Source organism: Arachis hypogaea, chromosome 16 (assembly GCF_003086295.3).
Source record: "Arachis hypogaea cultivar Tifrunner chromosome 16, arahy.Tifrunner.gnm2.J5K5, whole genome shotgun sequence".
NCBI classification, from domain to species: domain Eukaryota; kingdom Viridiplantae; phylum Streptophyta; class Magnoliopsida; order Fabales; family Fabaceae; genus Arachis; species Arachis hypogaea.
Window position 1 is genome coordinate 54,237,478 of NC_092051.1, and position 9,507 is coordinate 54,246,984.

The window sequence follows — 9,507 nt, forward strand, 5'->3', positions numbered from 1 at the left end:
GAAGCAAGCTATGGTCATCCTGTAAATCTTAGTCAGGTGGATTCAAATGGTTATGAGGTTTTGATAATTAAAAGATAAATAAAACATAAAATAAGATAAAGATACTTATGTAATTCATTGGTAGGAATTTCAGATAAGCATTTGGAGATGCTTTATTACCTCTGAACCTCTGCCTTCCTATTGTCTTCTTCCTATCATGCGTGCTCGCTTCCATGGCAAGCTATATGATCCTCTCGGATGAAAAATACCAGGTACAATTTCTGCACGGCTAATCAACTGTCGGATTTCTTGTCTCGGATGAAAAATACCAGGTACAGCTACCGCACGGCTAATCATCTGTCGGTTCTCACTAGCGTCGGAATAAGACCTCTCTATCCTTTTGCACACTGTCACTATGCCCAACATTCGCAATTTTGAAGCTCGTCACAGTCATCCCTTCCCATATCCTACTCGGAATACCACAGACAAGGTTTAGACTTTCCGGATCTCAGGAATGCTGCCAATTGGTTCTAGCCTGTACCACGAAGGTTCTAATCACGAATTTGGATGCTCTATTGTCAGGAGAGATGATGCAAATCATGGATTAGAGACCCAAGAGAATATACTCCGGCTGTCGTCCAATGACTACGTTGAACATCATGTAGACCGCTTGTGGTTGTCAAGCACGCGGATCTTGGCTAAGCGAGTAACGAAGATAGTGGGTGATTGTCACGGGTCACCCCTTTATTCTGACTTAACTGAATTAAGTACGAGTGTATATCTTGGAGAAGAAGTAAGCATGAATTGAAAGAAAAACAATAGTACTTGCATTAATTCATGAAGAACAGCGAGCGCTCCTTACCTTAATCTCTGAGGTGTAGAAACTCCACCGTAGAAAATACATAAGAGAAGAAGGTCTAGGCATGGCCGAATGGCCAGCGTCCAAATGTGAACCATGGCATAAGCTTGATGATCAAAAGATATGAATATAATAGTAAAAAGTGCTATTTATACTAAACTAGTTACTAGGGTTTACAGAAAATAAGTAACTAAGTGCAGATAGTGCAGAAATCCACTCCTGGAGCCCACTAGGTGTGTGCTTGGACTGAGCATTGAGCTTTACACATGCATAGGCCATTTCTAGAGTTGAACGCCAGCTTGGTTGCCAGTTTGAGCATTTAACTCCAGTTTTGGTGCCAGTTCTGGTGTTTTACGCCAAAAAAGGGGTCTCTCACTGGCGTTTTACGCCAGTTTGTGCCATCAAATCTCGGGCAAAGCATAGACTATTATATATTGCTGGAAAGCCCAAGATGTCTAATTTCCAACACAATTGAGAGCGCACCAATTGGGTTTCTTTATCTCCAGAAAATCCACTTCGAGTGCAACAGGGTCAGAATCCAACAGCATCTGCAGTCCTTTATCAGCCTCTGAATCAGATTTTTGCTCAGGTCCCTCAATTTCAGCCAGAAAATACCTGAAATTATAGAAAAACACACACATTCATAGTAAAGTCCAAAAATGTGATTTTTTCATAAAAACTAATAAAAATATAATAAAAAGTAACTAAACATACTAACAACTATGTAAAAACAATGCCAAAAAGGGTATAAAATATCCGCTCATCACAATACCAAACTTAAATTGTTGCTTGTACCCAAGCGACTAAAAACAAAATAGGTTAAAAAGAAGAGAAGATACAATAAGTTTCAAAATATCAATGAAGCTTAGTTTTAATTAGATGAGTGGGACTAGTAGCTTTTTGCTTCTGAATAGTTTTGGCATCTCACTTTATCCTTTGAAGTTCAGAATGGTTGGCATCCATAGGAACTCAGAACTCAGATAGTGTTATTGATTCTCCTAGTTCAGTATGTTGATTCTTGAACACAGCTACTTTATGAGTCTTGGCCGTGACCCTAAGCATCTTGTTTTCCAGTATTACCACCGGATACATAAATGCCACAAACACATAACTGGGTGAACCTTTTTAGATTGTGACTCAGCTTTGCTAGAGTCCCAAGTTAGAGGTGCCCAGAGTTCTTAAGTACACTCTTTTTGCTTTGGACCATGACTTTAACCGCTCAGTCTCAAGCTTTTCACTTGACACCTTCACGCCACAAGCATATGGTTATGGACAGCTTGATTTAGCCGCTTAGGCCAAGATTTTATTCCTTTGGGCCCATCCTATCCATTAATGCTCAAAGCCTTGGATCATTTTTACCCTTACCTTTTAGTTTAAAGGTTTATTGGCTTTTTGCTCTTGCCTTTTGGTTTAAAGAGCTATTGGCTTTTTCTGCTTGCTTTTTCTTTTTTTTTCTTTTTCTTTATTTTTTTGCCATTTTTTTTTGTTTTTTTTTGTTTTTTTTTGTTGTTTTTTTGCAAGCTTTGTGTTTTTCACTGCTTTTTCTTATTTTAAGAATCAATTTTATGATTTTTCAGATTATTAATAACATTTCTCTTTTTTTATTATTCTTTCAAGAGCCAACAATTTTAACATTCATAAACTTCACTATCAAAAATATGCACTATTCAAGCATTCATTCAGAAAACAAAATGTATTGCCACCACATCAAAATAATTAAACTATTTTGAAGATAAATTTCAAAATTATGCACTTCTTGTTCTTTTGCAAATAAAAACATTTTTCATTTAAGAAAGGTGAAAGATTCATGGAATCATCCATAACTTTAAGACATAGATACTAAACACCAATGATCATGTAATGAAGACACAAACATAGACAAAACATGAAGCATAGAGACGAAAAATAGAAAAATAAGAACAAGGAAATTAAAGAACGGGTCCACCTTAGTGACGGTGGCTAGTTCTTCCTCTTGAAGATCCCATGGAGTGCTTGAGCTCCTCTATGTCTTGATATGCGTGGAAACTTGTCTCATAACAAATTTCCTTCAGCAAGTGTACCGAATTTGTCGTCATGTAATAACTCACAAAAGAGTGAGGTCAAATCCCACAGAGATTAACGGATTAAGCAATCAATAGTTGATTGATTATCCTAGTTAGATGATTCAGATTTGGATGATGAGTAAAAAGAGAATGTAAATTACATGAATGTAAAGAAAGCAATAAAGTGCAGAAAAGTAAAATGGCAAGAAAAGTAAATGTAAGAACTAAAAAATAAAATGAACATTGGGATCAAGAGATATTGCAATCCTTCGGATCAAGTTCATTCCATCTCTTCCTCAATCAATGCATTCATTGATCTCCTTGGCAATCTTAATTGATCGAATTCCAATTTCTTGGAATTCAATCTCTCAAATCTTGATCAATAGCCAATTCCTTGGTCAATTGCTCATGAGAAGAGATGAAGTATGGTCACTGATTATACCACATGCATTTCCCAAATCAAGTGTTGGTAGGATTATAGTCACATATCCTTCCAAACCCAATTTGGTCCAGCATGAGAAAGCATTTCTAGCATGATCTCTTCATTCCTCTTTCAAGGTTCAGAAGAGATCCAAGTATGAATAGCTTCTTTTCCAAGATAACTACCCAATTGGATGAAGATCAAAAGCTTTCAAGCAAAATCAAAAGAAAAGATAGAAGAAGAAGAATAAGAACTACACTTAATCCATTGAATCACAATAGAGCTCTCTAACCCAATGAAAAGAGTTAGTTGATCATTGCTCGACCAAAATAGAAAAGAAAGAAAGTGCAGAAAAGTAAAGATGAAGATTAAAACTGAAATTGAAACTTCAAAGTTCATAAATGAAAAATACAAACTAGAATTAAACTACTACTAAGTAAAGAAAAAGAAGAGAAAAGGAAGAAGAGTGTAGGAGGGGAGGGGTCCGAAGACCCACTCCCCTTGCAGTGTGCCAATTCACTGAAGTTCGAATTGGTCTTCACTCTCTACCCCTTCCTTCAATTTCCAGAATGCTTTCAATGTAAAAACTAAGGCCTTTATATAGGCTCTCCTAAATTAAAAATGAAATTAAAAGCAAATTACAATTAAATGAAAATTCCTATTCTAGATGCTTCTTGTGGTCTTGATTGGTTGACAATTGTGGGCTTGCTTGCTTGAGCTTTGAAGTGGACTTGAGGGAGAAGTGAGTCAAGTTGAGGTCCAGGTGCTAAAGTTAGTACTAAAGTTAGCCACACTAACGCTACAAGTGTGGCGTTAGTGCTAAAGTTATTGTGGCTAACGTTGCACTTGCTGCCCAGTTGGTGTTTTTGGGGCTTAAAAGATGCCTCTTGTTTGTGCTCCAATTTCATGCCCACTATAGAGTATAATATATCGTTGGAAAGCTTTAAATGTCAGATTTCTAATGCAACTGGAATCACCTCAATTGGATCTCTATAACTCAAGTTATGCTCCTTTGAAGTGGACATGGTCGCTGGCATAGTCGCTAGCGTTAATGGAAAACGTGAGTCCCGATAACGCTAGCGACCAGGGGCTTAATATTTCCAGGTTCTGGAGCTCAAAATCAATGTCCACCCCATACTATTATATATTTTTGGAAAGCTCTGGATGTCTACTTTCCAACGCCTTTGGAAGCGCATCATTTGGAGCTCTACAACTCGAGTTACACTTCTTGGAAGGTGAAGAGGTCAGTTGGCCTTAATACAGGTTGATACCATGTTTATCATTGCACTTTCAGGGTAGGTTTTCTCCCTCAAATTTAGTTCAACCATGTAGTGCCATATATGCTTGGAAAGCTCTGGAATCCTACTTTCTAATGCCACTAGAATCACCTCATTTGGAGCTTTGTGGCTCAAGTTATGCGTGTTTGAAGAAGGCATGGTCAGGCTGCCAGGTGGAACTTTTCCCCACGTTAACTACCACGTTAACTTAGTTAACATGGAAGTTAACGTGGGTCTTTTTGCTTCGCCAACGTTAGTGGAACTCACCTTTTCCACTAACGTTGGCATTCCCCTTTCCTTCCACGTTAGTTCCCACGTTAATCTCACTAACGTGGAGACTAACCTGGGTCTTCTAGCCTTCGCAAACATTAGTGGCACTCTCTTTTTCCACTAACGTTGGCATATACCCTTTTCGCAAGCGTTATTGGGGCTCACCTTCCCCATTAACGTTGCTTGGTGCCTTTTGTCCCTACGTTAGAGTTCACGTTAGTGTAGCTAACATGACTCTTAACGTGGGTCTTCCTTGCTATCGTTCCATGCTCTCCTTCTTCAAAGTTAATGCCACTAACTTTTCTCCCTAACGTTGGGGATTTCCTTCCTTCCACATTAATGCCCATGTTAGTGTAACTAACGTAGCCACTAACGTGGCTCTTCTCTTCTTCTTTTGGCCTGAAATCAATCAAACAAAGTGCATCAAAGTCTTGCTCTTAATCATGAGATCATGCATCATCCAATTTATCATATAATTCATGCAAAATTCTCATGAAATCATGTAAAGTGCACAATGTTTGCTTGAATCAAGATGTAAGTGAATATCTACCCAAAACTCGCTTATTTTCTAATAAAATGCATGAAACTACCTTAAAAATAGTAAATAAAAGGTCAGTGAAATTGGCCAAAATGCCCTGGCATCACGTCTCTTCCTTGTCTTTGTTGCTCCTCTCTCATGGCCTTTTGGTCCTCTCTGATTTCATTAAGGATAATGGAGTGCTCTTGGTGCTCCATCCTTAGTTGATCCATGTTAGAACTCAAATCTCCTAAAGAGGTGTTGAGTTGCTCCCAATAGTTGTGTGGAGGGAAATGCATCCTTTGAGGCATCTTAGGGATTTCTTAATGAGGGACTTCCTCATGCTCTTGTTGAGGTCCATGAGTGGGATCTCTTGTTTGCTCCATCTTTTTCTTAGTGATGGGTTTGTCCCCTTTAATGAGGATGTCTTCCTCTATGACAACTCCAGCTGAATTGCATAGGTGACAGATGAGATGGGGAAAGGCTAATCTTGCCAAAGTGGAGGGCTTGTCAGCTACTTTGTATAGTTTTAGAGATATGATCTCATGAACTTCTACTACCTCTCCAATCATGATACTATGGATCATGATAGCCCGGTCTACAGTTACTTCGGATCTGTTGCTAGTAGTAAAGATAGAGCGTTGGATGAACTCCAACCATCCTCTAGCCACGGGCTTAAGGTTAGGCCTTCTCAGTTGAACCGGCTTGCCTTTGGAGTCTCTCTTCCATTGCACTCCTTCCACACAGATGTCCATGAGGACTTGGTCCAACCTTTGATCAAAGTTGACGGTTCTAGTGAAAGGATGAGGAACTCCTCTCATTATTGGCAAGTTGAATGCCAACCTTACAGTTTTCAGACTGAAATCCAAGAATTTCCCCCGAACCATTGTGAGCCAATCCTTTGGGTTCGGGTTCAAACTTTGATCATGGTTCTTAGTGATCCATGCATTAGCATAGAACTCTTGAACCATTAAGATTCCGACTTGTTGGATGGGGTTGGTGAGAGTTTCCTAACCTCTTCTCCGAACATAACGTCAGATCTCCGGATATTCACTATTTTTGAGCATGAAGGGGACCTCGAAGATCACCTTTTTCTTTGCCACAACTTCATAGAAGTGGTCTTGATGGACTTTTGAGATGAATCTCTCCATCTCCCATGACTCGGAGGTGGAAGCAATTGCCTTCCCTTTCCTCTTTCTAGAGGTTTCTCTGGCCTTAGTGCCATTAATGGTTATGAAAAAACAAAAAGCAGAGCTTTTTCCCACACCAAACTTAAAAGGTTTGCTCGTTCTCGAGCAAAAGAAGAAAGAAAGGAGGAGAAGAAAAAGAAATGGAGGAGATAGAGTGGTGTTTTGGATTCGGCCAAGTAGGGGTTTTAAGTGTGTATGATGTGTGAAAGTGAAGGTGGTAAGGAAGGATATTTATAGGGTAAGAGAGAGAGATAAGTCGTGTATGGAGGGGTTGGGTTTGGAAGGGAAATGTTTTGAATTTGAATGGTAAGGTAGGTGGGGTTTTATGATGGGTTTTGGGGAATAGTAGACGGATATGAGTGGTGAAGAGATTATGGGGAAGAGGGTAGGATTTGATAGGTGAATGTTGTTTGGGGAAGAGTGTTATGGAAATGTGTGAAATGGAGAGAAAGAGCAGTGGGGTAGGTAGGGATCCTGTGGTGTCCACAGATCCTGAGGTGTCAAGAAAATTAGGTCCCTGCATCTTTCTGGCGTTTAAACGCCCTCTGTGTGCCAATTCTAGCATTTAACGCCAACTCTGCTACCTTTCCTAGTGTTAAACGCCAGGCTGATGCCCTTTTTTGGTATTTAACGCCAACCAGACACCCTTTTCTGGCGTTAAACACCAATCTGTCTGCCAATTCTTGCGTTTAACACCGGTGAGACAGCTAGACACCCTTTTTTGGCGTTAAACGCCAGTCTGTCTGCCAATTCTGGTGTTTAACACCCAGAATGCTGCCAGACTGGGCGTTAAACGCCCATTCTGCTATCCTTACTAGCGTTTAAACGCCAGTAAGCCTGTCCTCCAGGGTGTGCTATTTTTTATGCTATTTTTTATTCCATTTTAATTCTGTAGTTATTTTTGTGACTCCACATGATCATCTACCTAAAGAAAACATAACATGATAATGGAAAAAATGTTTATAAAAATAAATATAATTAACTAACATTGGGTTGCCTCCCAATAAGCGCTTCTTTAATGTCAATAGCTTGACGGTGAGCTCTTAGAGAGCTTCACAGAGACTCAAAGCTTAATGGTGGCCTCCAAACACCAAACTTAGAAGTTGAGTGTGGGGGCTCTGTTTGACTCTATTGAGAGAAGCTTTTCATGCTTCCTCTCCATGGTTACAGAAGAAGATCCTTGAGCCTTAAACACAAGGTAGTCCTCATTCAATTGAAGGATTAACTCTCCTCTGTCCACATCAATTACAGCTTTTGCTGTGGCTAGGAAGGGTCTTCCAAGGATAATGGATTCATCCTCATCCTTCCCAGTGTCTAGGATTATGAAATCAGCAGGGATGTACTGGCCATCAACCTTCACTAAGACATCCTCTACAAGTCCATAAGCCTATTTCCTTGATTTGTCTGCCATTTCTAGTGAGATTCTTGTAGCTTGTACCTCAAAGATCCCTAGTTTCTCCATTACAGAGAGTGGCATGAGGTTTATTCCTGACCCCAGGTTACACAAAGCCTTCTCAAAGGTCATAGTGCCTATGGTACAGGGTATTAAGAATTTTTTAGGATCCGGTTTCTTCTGAGGTAATTTTAGTTGAACCAAAGCATTCAGTTCATTAATGAGCAATGGAGGTTCATCCTCCCAAGTCTCATTACCAAATAGCTTGGCATTCAGCTTCATGATTGCTCCTAGAAACTGAGCAACCTGCTCTTCAACAATATTTTCATCCTCTTCAGAGGAAGAATAGTCATTAGAGTTCATGAATGGCAACAGTAAGTTCAGTAGAGTCTATATGGTCTCTGTATGAGCCTCAGATTCCTTTGGTTCCTCATTAGGGAACTCCTTAGTGGTCAGTGGACGTCCATTGAGGTCTTCCTCACTAGAAATCACTGCCTCTTCCTCCTCTATAGGTTCGGCCACTTTGGGTATATTGATGGCCTTGCACTCTCTTTTGGGATTCTCTTCTGTACTGCTTGGGAGAGTACTAGGAGGAGTTTCAGTAACTCTTTTACTCAGCTGACCCACTTGTGCCTCCAAATTTCTAATGGAGGACCTTGTTTCCATCATAAAACTGAGAGTGGTCTTAGATAGATCAGAGACTATGGTTGCTAAGTCAGATGATGGAAAAGGCTTGCTATTGCCAAACCTATTTCTTCCACCATTATTATTATTGAAGCCTTGTTGAGGCTTTTGTTGATCCTTCCATGAGAAATTTGGATGATTCCTCCATGAAAGATTGTAAGTGTTTCCATAGGATTCTCCTATATAATTCACTTCTTCCATTCCAGGATTCTCAAGATCATAAGCTTCTCATTCAGAGGAGGCTTCTTTAGTATTGCCAGATACAGCTTGCAATCCAGTTAGATTCTGAGAAATCATATTAACTTGCTGAGTCAATATTTTATTTTGAGCCAATATGGCATTCAGAGTATCAATCTCAAGAACTCCTTTCTTCTAAGTCATCCCTTTATTCACAGAATTTATTTCAGAAGTGTACATGAACTGGTTATTTGCAACCATTTCAATGAGTTCCTGGGCTTCTGCAGGCGTTTTCTTCAGATGAAGAGATCCGCCAGCAGAGTGGTCTAATGACCTCTTGGACAATTCAGACAGACCATCATAGAATATACATAAGATGCTCCATTCTGAAATCATGTCAGAAGGACACCTTTTGATTAATTGCTTGTATCTTTCCCAAGCTTCATAGAGGGATTCACATTCCTTCTGTCTGAAGGTTTGGACTTCCACTCTAAGCTTGCTCATCTTTTGAGGTGGAAAGAATTTGGCCAAGAAATTATTGACCAAGTTTTCCCAAAAGTTCAGGCTTTCTTTAGGTTGTGAGTCCAACCATATCCTAGCTCTATCTCTTACAGCAAAGGGGAAAAGTATAAGTCTGTAGACCTCGGGATTAACCCCATTGGTCTTAACAGTGTCACAGGTTTGCAAGAATTCAGCTA

General features: G+C 39.7%; 1 non-coding gene across 1 annotated transcript; it reads left to right on the forward strand.

Moving 5' to 3' along the window:
* Positions 1-9,198: 9,198 nt before the first annotated feature.
* Positions 9,199-9,307, forward strand: LOC112762014 (small nucleolar RNA R71). The gene has a single exon (XR_003182377.1). It is a non-coding gene; the product is annotated as a small nucleolar RNA R71 (small nucleolar RNA).
* Positions 9,308-9,507: the final 200 nt, after the last annotated feature.